Source organism: Onychostoma macrolepis, chromosome 16 (genome assembly GCF_012432095.1).
Source record: "Onychostoma macrolepis isolate SWU-2019 chromosome 16, ASM1243209v1, whole genome shotgun sequence".
Taxonomy (NCBI): Eukaryota; Metazoa; Chordata; class Actinopteri; order Cypriniformes; family Cyprinidae; genus Onychostoma; species Onychostoma macrolepis.
The window spans coordinates 13,705,668-13,718,365 of record NC_081170.1 but is presented as its reverse complement, the minus strand read 5'-3'; the positions used below and the strand labels follow the sequence as shown (position 1 = coordinate 13,718,365).

General features: G+C 36.2%; 1 long non-coding RNA gene across 1 annotated transcript; it reads right to left on the bottom strand.

The window, feature by feature from the left end:
* Window positions 1–6,035: 6,035 nt before the first annotated feature.
* On the bottom strand, window positions 6,036–11,647 carry LOC131521302 (uncharacterized). Its single transcript, XR_009266257.1, has 3 exons — window positions 11,557–11,647; window positions 6,341–6,443; window positions 6,036–6,249 (listed from the first exon to the last, which is right to left on the bottom strand). It is a non-coding gene; the product is annotated as an uncharacterized LOC131521302 (long non-coding RNA).
* Window positions 11,648–12,698: the final 1,051 nt, after the last annotated feature.

Genomic DNA, 12,698 nt, shown 5'->3' with positions numbered 1-12,698 from the left:
GCTAAAATGATCTAAAACAAATTCAAATGAGCTTTAGATATAACCAAAAAAGTATTTAGTGACCAAAATGCTTATTTCTAGGAAGAAAGTCATAAGTTGACTAAAAATGAAAGAAAAGGGATTTATATAAACAGGACTGGGTATCAAAAACAAACAAAAAGGATTTGATTTCAATTCACAAGCTTGATTGGTTTTGATTCAGATTCATTTGCATATATTTCAGCAATAATTTTCATTTTGCTTACATATAAAAGATATTCAATAATTATGCTTTATCTCTGATTCATTCAAACCATGTAATATGTCTTTGTGAATTAATAAAGGAACTGACTCATAAGAGTTGTTCATTTTGGGCAACTGGACTACACTGGCCACACTACATGTTTCTGATTCACTAAAAAGAACTGGTTCATAAGAGTCATTTGTTTGTGAATCAGACTACACTGGGCACATAATTAAAAAAAAACATTCTTGCCCATATTTCCTGGTACACAATCTTTTAATTTTACAGTAAAGGATAGACTACTGTTTAAAAGTTTTGTGTTGATAAAACTTTATGTTTTGAAAGAAGTTTCTTATGCTTATCGATGCTGAATTTATTTGATCAAGAAATGATCAGAAATCAGTTGTGTGGCTTAACATTTTTAGGAAAAGCATCATACATTTTTAGGATTCTTTGAACAATATTAAGTTGATTAATAATAATAACAAATTGAAATCTGTTTCACTTTTGATTTATTTAATGTAAGGCATCAGTACCCAGTATGGATTTGGACTGCATTCTGCTGCCTAAGACTTTTACCCTGACTGTTTCTTCGCTGATATCACAAGCGCAGATAAGATGATAACATCCCAGCATACAAACAACTCTTTCACCCTCTATTTCCACAAGAGGTCACATCGCTAATATGAAGTGTCTCATCGTGTTTGTGTTTGTCTGTGTGTAAACTATCATCAACAACAGCATGCACCATTTCCAGATGACAACAATCCTGTCTGTCCAACCCTGGGCGATTAGGTAAAAGAAAGGATGACACAGGCCTGCAAAAGTCAATGGGATGTCACCATCAGTGGCTATAAGCCTCCTGTGTCATCCCAGCATCTAAATAGGGTTACATTAACAGCACTGATTAACATAAGTGTCAGTAGAAATGTGCCGAAGAGCATCCTAATGATTTTTAAATGGATTTGTGGAGGAAGCAGCAGGTTTTAAGCAGCTCTGGTGATAAGAATCAGCTGGAAGGAGTAAAGAAACAAACTAGTGAGTAAACAAGGGACAAAGTGTATGAAATGAATGCATGTCCATTTTCACAGCTCAAAAAACATTACATAAAATTTTTAGGGTTGGTACTTCATGACTTTTTCAAAGCTTATTATAACTGATTAAATGACTTCAACTAACATATACATTAATGCACATTGTATTTTTCAACAACGGGTTTTGCTGTCGTCAAAGAAAAAGCAATAATATTTGTTGCCACAATATTATTGGTCAATATTACATAGTAGTCAGCAGGGTTTTAATTAAGTCAGAGAAACTATAAAGGCAAAATAATATTATAGAATTTTGATCATTTACTACCATTATTTTTAGTATTTACCAGTACCTAAACCGTTAAAACAATAAAGTAACATCTGCATAAAATGAGTGTTAAAAATACTTGAGTTATCTAGTACACATATTCTTGCCATACCTTAACAATAGATAATGCAAGATAAACAAGCAAATCGCTGTAAGTAACCCCAACAAGTCAAGACTGAGTCAATTCTTCAGCCTCTGAGTGCAGCTGAGTAATCATAAGGTCTGAAGCGTTCAATAATTCAAGATGAGTCTACAATAATAATAAGGATATAGCAGAGTGAAGAGGTGCTCTCACTCTTACTTTTATTTCACTTTCTCTTTGTGTCCTCGTATTCTTAGGCCTGAGAAACAGGGTTGTGAATGTTATTGTGAACTTGCCTTGACTCTATACAGGGTCCTCTTTACCTCAGTGGCTTCAATGAATATACAGCCCTCCAGAAGACACTGTTTATTTTGTTTCACTTCAATGGGTTCTTGTTGTCTTTCTTCTCAGTCTCTATATGCTAGACAAAGACACACCGGGGAAGATCCACTTTGCTTTCAGCAACTACTATGCAGCCCAATCTTTCTCTCAAATGCAAACACTCTACTGTACTTCAGAATTAATCTCAGTTTGTATTTTTACCAACAGGTGGGAGATATGAAATAGCAGGTGTATGCTTGCTGTGGGTGTAACTAAACTGTAAAGGTCTCAGCTGTGGCGGTCGGATATTCTTTTTTTTTTTTTTATCTTAGCAGCATTTGTTGAAATTTATGAGCATAAAATAGGTTTTATTCAGTGTGAAACACCCAGTTATTTCAGTGACTGTGAAACTTTCTAAAATATTTTTATTTATTTATTTTAAGAAAGCATACAGTGGTGTGAAAAAGTGTTGGCCCCCTTCCTGATTTTTAAATTTTTTGCATGTTTGTCACACTTTAATGTTTCAGATCATCAAACAAATTTAAATATTAATCAAAGATAACACAAGCAAACACAACATGCAGTTTTTAAATGAAGTTTTTTATTATGAAGGGAAAACAAAATCCAAACCCACATGGCCCTGGTTGAAAAAGTGCTTGCCCCCTCCTATTAAATCATGAAAGAACTGTGATTAACCACATTATTTTAGAAACCTGAGTTAAATTTCACTAGCAAACCCAGGCCTGATTACTGCCAGACCTGTTGAATCAAGAAATCACTTAAATAGATCCTGTCTGACAAAGTGAAGCATGTTTAAAGAGCAACACATCATTCCGCGATCTTAAGAAATTCATAAACAGATGAGAAACAAAATAGTTGACATGTATCAGTCTGGAAAGGGTTATAAAGCCATTTCTAAGGCTTTGGGACTCCAGAAAACCATGGTCAGAGCCATTATCCACAAATGGAGAAAACTTGGAACAGTGGTGAACCTTCCCAGGAGTGGCCGGCCTACCAAAATTACTCCAAGAGCACAAAGACGACTCATCCAGGAGGTCATAAAAGAACTCAGAACAACATCTAAAGAACTGCAGGCCTCACTTGCCTCAATTAAGGTCAGTGTTCATGATTCAACAATAAGAAAGAGACTGGGCAAAAACAGCATCCATGGGAGAGTTCCAAGGCAAAAGCCATTGCTGACCAAAAAAAAGAACACAAAGGCTCGTCTCACATTTGCCAAAAGATATATTGATTATCCCCTTGATTATCTTGATTATTGATTATTCTGTGGACTGATGCGACACAAGTTGAACTTTTTGGAAGGTGTGTGTCCGTTACATCTGGCATAAAACCAACACAGCATTTCATAAAAAGAACATCATACCAACAGTCAAACATGGTGGTGGTAGTGTGATGGTCTGAGGCTGCTTTGCAGCTTCAGAACCTGGATGACTTGCCATAATTGATGGAACCATGAATTCTGCACTCTATCAGAAAATCCTGAAGGAGAATGTCCAGCCATCAGTTCGTGACCTCAAGCTCAAGTGCACTTGGGTTATGCAGCAGGACAACGATCCCAAACACAGCAGCAAGTCCACCTCTGAATGTCTCAAGAAAAACAAAATGAAGGTTTTGGAGTGGCCAAATCAAAGTCAGGACTTAAATCTGATTGAGATGCTGTGGCATGACCTTAAACAGTCCATTCATGCTCAAAAACCCTCCATTGTGGCTGAATTAAAACAATTTTTTAAAGAAGAGTGGGCCAAAATTCCTCCACAGCGATGTGAAAGACTCATTGCCAGTTATCGCAAACGCTTGATTGCAGTTGTTGCTGCAAAGGGTGGCACAACCAGTTATTAGGTTTAGGGGGCAAGCACTTTTTCACACAGGGCCATGTGGGTTTGGATTTTGTTTTCCCTTCATAATAAAAAACTTCATTTAAAAACTGCATGTTGTGTTTACTTGTGTTATCTTTGATTAATATTTAAATTAGTTTGATGATCTGAAACATTAAAGTGTGACAAACATGCAAAAAAAAAAAAAATCAGGAAGGGGGCCAACACTTTTTCACACCACTGTATATAGCAGCAGAACTATTTTCAACATTGATAATTAAAAAAAAGAAAAGAAAATGCTTCTTGAACACCAAATCAGCATATTAGATTGATTTCTGAAGAAATATGCTACACTGAAGACTGGAGTAACAGCTGCTGAAAATTCAGTTATGCCATCAAAGGAATAAATTACATTTAAAAATGTATTCAAATAGAAAAGAGTTAGTAATATTTCACAACATTACTGGTTTTACTGTATTTTTGATTAAATAAATGTTGTCCTGGTAAGCATAAAAAAACATACTGACCCCAAACATTTGAGCTGTACTGTATGCATACATCATTTCAGAATTTTGTTAAAATAAACATTAAATAAGTTTAAATGATACATTTGTGTAAAGACAATTCTTGATCATCTCTGATTACAGTTCAAATATTGCTGTTTTTAAAAATAATTGCAAGTAAAAGTACAGGAAATGTTTGGTCTGATGTCTTAAGAATGAGCGATTTAAAAATGTTTCACTCATAGTGTTTAACGTTCACTGAACGCAATCACATCAAAACTTCTCTGGGCTAGGAAGACAAACTACATCACATTATCATGCAAAACAGACAACACAGAGGGCAGAATCAAAATCACACAATCAGAAGTCACCTTCCTGCCATGTGCATTGACTACAGGTGGCTTAATCTGTAAAGCACAAGCTAATTATCAGGATTCCGGTCACACGGATGCAACGGTGGATCTCCTAAGGAACAAGGCGGCACTGCACATATTAATGCAACGTACATGTGACCTGTAGCACAGCAGGGGTGAAGGGGATTGCAACATGCAGATTTCACTTGATTATGTAAAGCTTAGTGAGGTGATATGGATTATGACTAGATTATTTAAACTTGGATATCCCTTGGGGGCTGGGGATGGGGGCATTTTAGTCAGCAAAGCTGAAAAGCAGATTTGATTGTGTGTTTGATGCTAAGGAAAGGACAACACTGTTAATTCTGAATATTATATGTTACATCAAATTCTCATCTTTTGACTAACACCTTTTTAATACGTAGCAAGAGAAAAAATCCATCTTTATATCCCAAAACAGAGAGAAATCTGTTCGTGTGGGCTGCTGAGACAAGCTTAAAACGTTCTTTTCTCTTTATGGCCTTCATCCCTTTCTTCTACTCTAAACTAAAAAAAGATTAAAGGGACATTCCACCCAAAAAAATGAAAATTCTTCCATCACTCACCCTTATGTAATTCCAAACCTGTATACATTTATTTTACCTGCAGAAAACAAAAGAAGATATTTTAAATCCCTTTGACTTCCACTGTTTTTTTTTTTTGTCCATACAATGGAAGTCAGTGGGATATGAAACTTACCAACATTCCTCAAATATCTTATTTTACATTCCAAAGTGACTAAATTATGACAGAAAATGATTAAATAAAGTGTCATCAAACAATTAACTATGAAAGAATAAATCTGCTAGTTTTATTAATTACTATTTAAAATAAATAAATAAATCTAACAGCTTTTCAGGTCTACAAAAGCAGTGAATCTTACCTTCTCAACTTCTAGGATTTTTTTGAAGCTGTTTTTGTTCTGGTAGGCACATTTTAAGGCATTTTTATCCTCAAGAATTCTTATTCTTAAAGGTACATTACTGTAAGTACAGTGGCTCTATAATGCTTAAAGTTTAATGCAGCTATGCCTTAGGCAGCAAATCGTTCCAAGCACTATCTATAGAATTCTTACAATATATTTCTGTTGGACGGCACATAAAAGCACATATTAAACTTGACTCACACTAATCTTCCATGAACGTAAGAACCTTTTTACACTCTTGTTCCTGGTAGATCCCTCATGAACTGGTTGTTCCTAACGGAGATCTCCAGCAAACTGAAGAACCATTATTGGTGCTACTCAGAATCCTATTCTCTAAAGGTGTCCTTGTTGTGATGGAGGTGGCTGTGGCTCAGAGAAAGATGGTTTTTATTGGACCATGAGTGATTTCTGAGTCTCTTGATGAGCCTGAGAGGGTTATTTCCACAGTGTAGCCCATCAAGTTCTGGGTCACCATCTGGAGTGTACCTACACCCTCACAACCAGCCAAGGAGATTGCTCTTTATCTGCCTGTCTCCTCTCTCCCCCATCACCTCTCTTTCCATTCTCCATCCCGTTTTTTTACTGCCCACCTTGCGGTTGCTTGACAACCTGCCAGGATAAAGGAGATGTGTAATGAGGGAAGAAAGAAGGAAAAAGATGAGAGTAAAGCTAAATCTCACCCACGTCTCCCTGGACCAACCTGCTCTTCGTGGGGAGTCCAATATCATCATACCGTTTCAGTTGTGGGATTGATTTCAGCCGTTGGTCAAAAGCCCAAAACTTCCCAAGGGAGGGCATTTTCTCTGATTTAATAAACAGGGATAGAATGCCAAAATCGTAAAAAAAAAATGGATTGCCTTCAGCAGATTTCATCTAATATTATCTACTGGGTCCATTTTTTCTTTAACAGATGTAATTTGAAGCATCATGCTAAATCACAAACCAGTTGCGAATGGAAAGGAAAGGAAAGGAAATAAAACATGAAATTGCATGGAAAAGTAAGGAAACAGAAAAGGAAAGGGGAAAAGCAAGGAGGAAAGGAAACAGGAAAAGACAAAAGGAAAATGAAATGAAAACAAAAAAGAAAGGGGAAAAGCTAATTGAGGATACAGGAAAGGAGTAGGAAATGAAAAAGTGGAAAATGGAAGGAAATAAAGTACAAGAAAAGAAAAACAAAAGAAACACGGGATTAGAAAAGAAAAATGAGGACAAAAACAGGAAAAACAGGGGAAAGGAAAAAAGGAAAATAAAGGAAAGTAAACAGAAACAAAAGAAAAGGAGGAAAATGAAATAAAAGGAATACAAGAAAAGAGAACAGAAACAGAAAACGTAAAGGAAGGGAGGAAATTAAAATGAAAACCCTAATTAAGTATATAGGAAAGAAAGTGGAAATTAAAACGAAAAGGCAACAGAAAGAAATAAAAAAGAGAAAGGAACACAAAAATGTTCTCAAAGAAGAACGCAACCCATTAAAATGAAATCAATTGCAGTAAAGATGTCTTACAGAACTCTGTGGAATCCTATGCCAACCACTTCACCGCATTTACAAACAAAAGCAATTCCCTGAGGAGCTTTTATTATAGACAAACACTTCTGCTTCCACGGCATAACTATGTGTAAACCCACACTTGTTCTCTAAAAGCATTTAGAAATGCAGACTATTTTGCAGCAGAATAAACTTTTAATGTCTCTGCCTCCTCAGAGCTCAAAATCAGAGCGGCCGTGTGCTTGTTTGTGTTACAGAGGAGGGGTGACGTCTGCTGTCCTCGATACAGGCTACCTGCTGCTGCAGGCTGATTTTCACCCCGCTTATCTCCCGTTTACATGGGTCACAGCTTTTACAGAGCTCACATTGTAAATATATGTATATATATATATATATATATATATATATAACATGTAAATGGCCTAATTTAGAAATTAAACTTTGCTCATTATTATTCTGGTGAGAAAAGAAAGTCTAAACTGACCAAGATTTTCAAAAGAGAAGATGTCAGAAAAGATATCAGACACCAGATTTGCTTTGTACCCACTATTGTGTCTGCCCCTCCCCCCAAATATTATGCAGACGGGACTCATGAATATGCATGATTATTTTGGGATGAATAAATTCATAGCATTTGAGTTTTTTCCACAAATAATTCAGCACTTGCAACTCTTTGAAATTCAAAGCATTCACAGCATGTGCATGCAATTGAATAAAAAAAAAAAAAAAAAAAAAACTTTCAGAAAAAAAAAGAAGAAAGAAATAAAATGTAGTGATAAAAAGTAAAGATTCACAAGCCGGTTGGTGCATGAGACGCCAATGCTGCTGCTTATAATTTTATAATTCTGTAATTTTAGATTTATGCAGAACCCTGAAGGAGGTTTGCTGACTTTGCCGTTTCCACAATAATAATCTTGTCTTATCTCTTCATTTAGTCTGTTTTGTGCCACCACACCTCATTATTCCTTCTCCCCTCTGCTTACACTTCCCTGAAAAGCTCCCAAATAACCCTGAAGTGCCTATTCACCATATTAATGTTGTGCTAGAGCAACAAAGGGAGAGAGGAGCAAAGGAAGGTGGGAGTGTAGAGAGGGGGGCTTATATATGCTCAGCGACAAAAGAGCCTGGCAGGTTTGAAAGCAGTCTGGACCATCACACAAAAACAGGCAGCAATAGGCTTTACGAACACATCACTTCACTTCTAACATGCCTGTTACGGACAACACAAACAAAAGCAAGAGCAAAACATACGGCAGCCATGGGTCGCTCTGGCTAAGCGTCTATTACGGTTTTGCGGCCGCTAACAGGGACAATTATTGTCACCATAAGGGAAATATTTGGTGGAGGATCTAGATTTCATTTAGTCGCTATCGGTACGAAACAAACTGGCAGCCCCAGAGGTCTGACATTGTCTGATAAGAGCCCTGCCACCAGCTAGGCCTGATGGGAGTGCACCCTAAAACATACACACGCACACACACACAATTGTACAGGCACTGAATGGTAAATACATCCACCATTAGAGAATCAATGACATATGTAATGACAATGCTTCTCAAACTGAGATCCACTGGTGGTCCGTGAAGGTTTCCAAATAGTCTGTGATATGAGTGAGCGATAAAAATGTTTTTTAAAAAGAGATCAAAATAAATAAAATAATATATTTGACATAACTGAATAAAATTGATAATATAATTGGCCAATATTAGAGTATCAGACAAATATTTGTAAGTATTTTTAAATGCTTTCTTTTAGATGAACTTTTCTGTCATCTGATGTTAAATTATAAAAACACTAACAATTTAATAACAGTGTTAAATGTATTTTTATTTGAAATGTTTTAATTATTTAAATATTTTATCTAAATTTATATAAGTATTATTATTATATTATATTTTTATATTTTCAGTTGTCATTTTAATTTTAGTATGTTTTAGTAACTTTATTTGCTTTTGTCATTTTTATTGTTTTTTTATATTTCTATTTAGCTTTAATTTATTTTTATTTCAGTTTCAGTAAGTTTAGTAATTTACCAAAACTACATTATATTATTTAACTTTACATTATATTATAGTTTATTGTGAAGGCAACATTTCTAAGTTTTTCATCAAATACTTATTTGATTTCAGATTTGTTTCAATAAATGAAAAATTAATTCTTAAATATTTTAATTTAAATTAAAAATTAATTTATTACATCAAATTAATTAATTTTTAGCTTAGTTCCTCTCACCTCTAGAAGTAACTGCCTGCTTTAACATTAATTTATGAAATTATACAATATTATTTTTTATTTTCATAATTAATTAAATAAAAAATTTAAAGAAATAAGTACAAAACAGCAGTTGGAGTGTATTATATGAAAAACATGATGCTATTTCGAGATACTGTAATTCATATAAACTAAAATGTTTTAAGGTTGATGGGTTCTAGATTCAGGGTTTTAGTTTTTGTTTTTATGTTGAAAGCTCGAGAAGCACTGTTTTGGAATCACAGCATACCTGTTTATGTGTGTGGCCATCCAAAACAAGCTCACTACACTAGAAAGAAGACAAAAGACACAGTCAGAGAAGCGTGTATGTGTGTGAGAGTCACTGAGAAAGCGACAGCACATGCCAGGGAGCAAAAGCAAGCAGTCTTACAATGCAACTGAATAATAAACAAGCACGCCACCAAACAAAGGAGGCGTCTATTGTCCATACGAGTGTCTTATCAGTCCACTCAATACTGATTTTGCGGAGCGCTGATAGGACAGGATGAGAAAGGAAAGCATCAAGAATTCAGCACTCATTATCACGGGGATATATGTGTGTATGTGTGTGTGTGTGTAGAGCCTAATGTATTCTGGCAACCATGTGCTAGGCTGTGTGTGTGTACCCTAATGTATTCTTACAGCCATGCGGAGGGCTGGGCCACTTAGCATGCGCTACAGGTTTCCTTTGTCCCCCGAGACAGTGATGAACGAGTACTTCTCTCACATAAAGACCTGGGAGTTACACCCAGCAAGCTCAAACGCAAACACTCACACGCACACACTCCACAAGTGAAGTGAAATACTCCAATGAGCTATAATTAAAATAGCCCTGAAATAAACATATTCAACTGACAAACGGGCTAGAGCTCTTCCTGTAGAGGCGTGCAGGACCGTGTGTGAAGAAGCGCGAGGCACATGGCCTCTGTTACACGCAGGCCTCGCTATGCCAGCACCCATACATATGTATGAAGTCATGTTACATATGTGCTGGTGTCTACAAGGATAAGCTGCACCTGAATAATGTACAGTAAAGCAGCGCATAGAACTAATCGTTCAATAATACAACACACAAAATGCTTGTAAGGGTAATGTAGGTACTGAGTGGCTGAATAAATGAACAATGCATGAAATACATGACATGCATTATCCTCTGTACATTCACTGATGGGTCATTAATGTTATAGCAGCAATTGATCACACAAGTCCTGTTTCAAATATTTGTATACATAAGCATCATGCTCATGCAAGCTGAGAGAGCACATGGAGTTTTAAAAGCAACGTAAATGTTTTTTTGAAAATTTTAATTAATTACTTTTTAAGTTGTGTGTGTATGTGTGTATATACAAAGAGCAATGTAAATATACATTGATATAAATATTCACTTTCAACATAAATTCTTCCATCCCTATCTTGTTTGAATCTTATTTTACAATGAAAAATAAAAGGAGTTGTTACAGAATGTCAAAGCTGCTCATAATGTAAAATCTTAAGGCTTAGATGCAAAAAATGTGCAGCTTTAACCAATGAAAAGAGGCAAGTTTGGCATGTACAGTATAAGGCAAAAGGCAGTCCAAAGATTAACAAGTTAAGTGTGGTATTTCAAGCCTTAATCAAATTCAAACTTCAGTTACTTTAACTTGCTTCATCTCGCTGTGTGATGAGAAGTGTGGAAATGTGTGTTTTTATAATTAGTCTCTGTTGTGGACATTATTGCAGAGCTCTGGGATGTTTTAGCGCCTGAGGCGCAGCATCACACACTTAGGTCTGTTAATAAGCTGTCCACAAGCACAACATCTGGACCCGTTCTGCTATATTTAACTGTCTGTCTCTTATTTCTCAACAGCAAAACTTTGATATCTTACTTTCTTCATGAAAGTACAACACTTGATGTAGTGTATTCAAACTAAATTAACTTCATCAACAATTGTTCCAACATAAAAATGCACATTCCAAAATACAGCTGTAGTACAAAATATCTGCTGCTTCATCTAGATCTTCAGGTATTCCTATCATTATTAATAGAGTCAGGGTTTGTCTCAATACATCCTGGTTAAGTAGTTAGTACACTGGCAAGTGAGCCATTTCTATCCAATTATCAAAACCATTCCAGTACACAAAAACATCGCTCACCAGGAATTAACTACTAGTGAGCATTGTTCACTCACAATATCACTTACCAGTAATGCTGTCAAGTCTTCACCAGTCTCTCATATCCTCTGATATGAAGGACAAACCTTTGAAACATTTAATGATCCATTTAACTTTAGCTAGTATTTCATTTTAAAATCTATATAAAATAAGAAACAGGGGCCTTTATAAGAGTACATTTACCACAAGGGCACATACATCAAGCCTTAGAATGTGTGGTTCTGTGACAAAGAGATGACAGAAAAGGGTAGCAACCCCCTCTGTGTAAGGATGACAGTCAGCTCATCTTTCTGCCCCATCAGTGGTTCATCACTGATGACAGGTCACAGCCACAGACCACAGCAAGCACGCATGGCTCTGTTTTTAGTGTAAAGACCCTCAACCTGGAACGATCTGGACAGCAAACACTGTTATTAGGCACAGATAAAACAATGAAGGTGACACAGGTTGAAATGACATTAACAAGTAGGCCTACAAGTTATGATCTAAGAACACACACAGTAGGAAATGATGCATAAAGCCATATAATCATTAGAAATGCATCATTAACAGAAAAGGCTGAATAATCTATGGCAATGTCAATTCCTATGTTTGAAAAAGTGCAGGTTTTGCGGTCCATGGCGCAATTTTAGGGGGGGCTGTTTTGTAACGCATTTTCAACATCGCGATTTTCAGACGTGATGTCATGTTACAAGAAGTTACTTTTAAAGGGGTCATTGGGTGCAAAATTCACTTTTACATATTGTTTGAACTGAAATGTGTCTTGGCAGTGAGTGTTCACAACCAACCAGACTGTGTTTGTTATGGTTTGTGAAACCCGCCCACTGCCAGTTTACCCAATTGTATTTCGGCACCGCGAGTTGCCAGTTGGCGGAAAACACAGCGTATTTAATTGTATTCATCATCATGTGCGCTCGTTCCTGTTGATATCATTAATCTGGCAACGTGCGTGTGCGTCAAGTCTGAGGAGGAGGGGGAGGGTGAAAATACTTGAAATAACCGTCTCCAATATTTTGAATTTGGACTGCAATAGGGGTTATGCCGCAACAGGCTTCAGTATTCTGCTAACCAGGTCTCGTTGCTTCCGGTTCACGCGTTTTGCAAATGCCCCGTGAAATATGAAGCTGTTTTACTCAAGATGCCTTCAAAGTAGACACTAAAGATAATCATA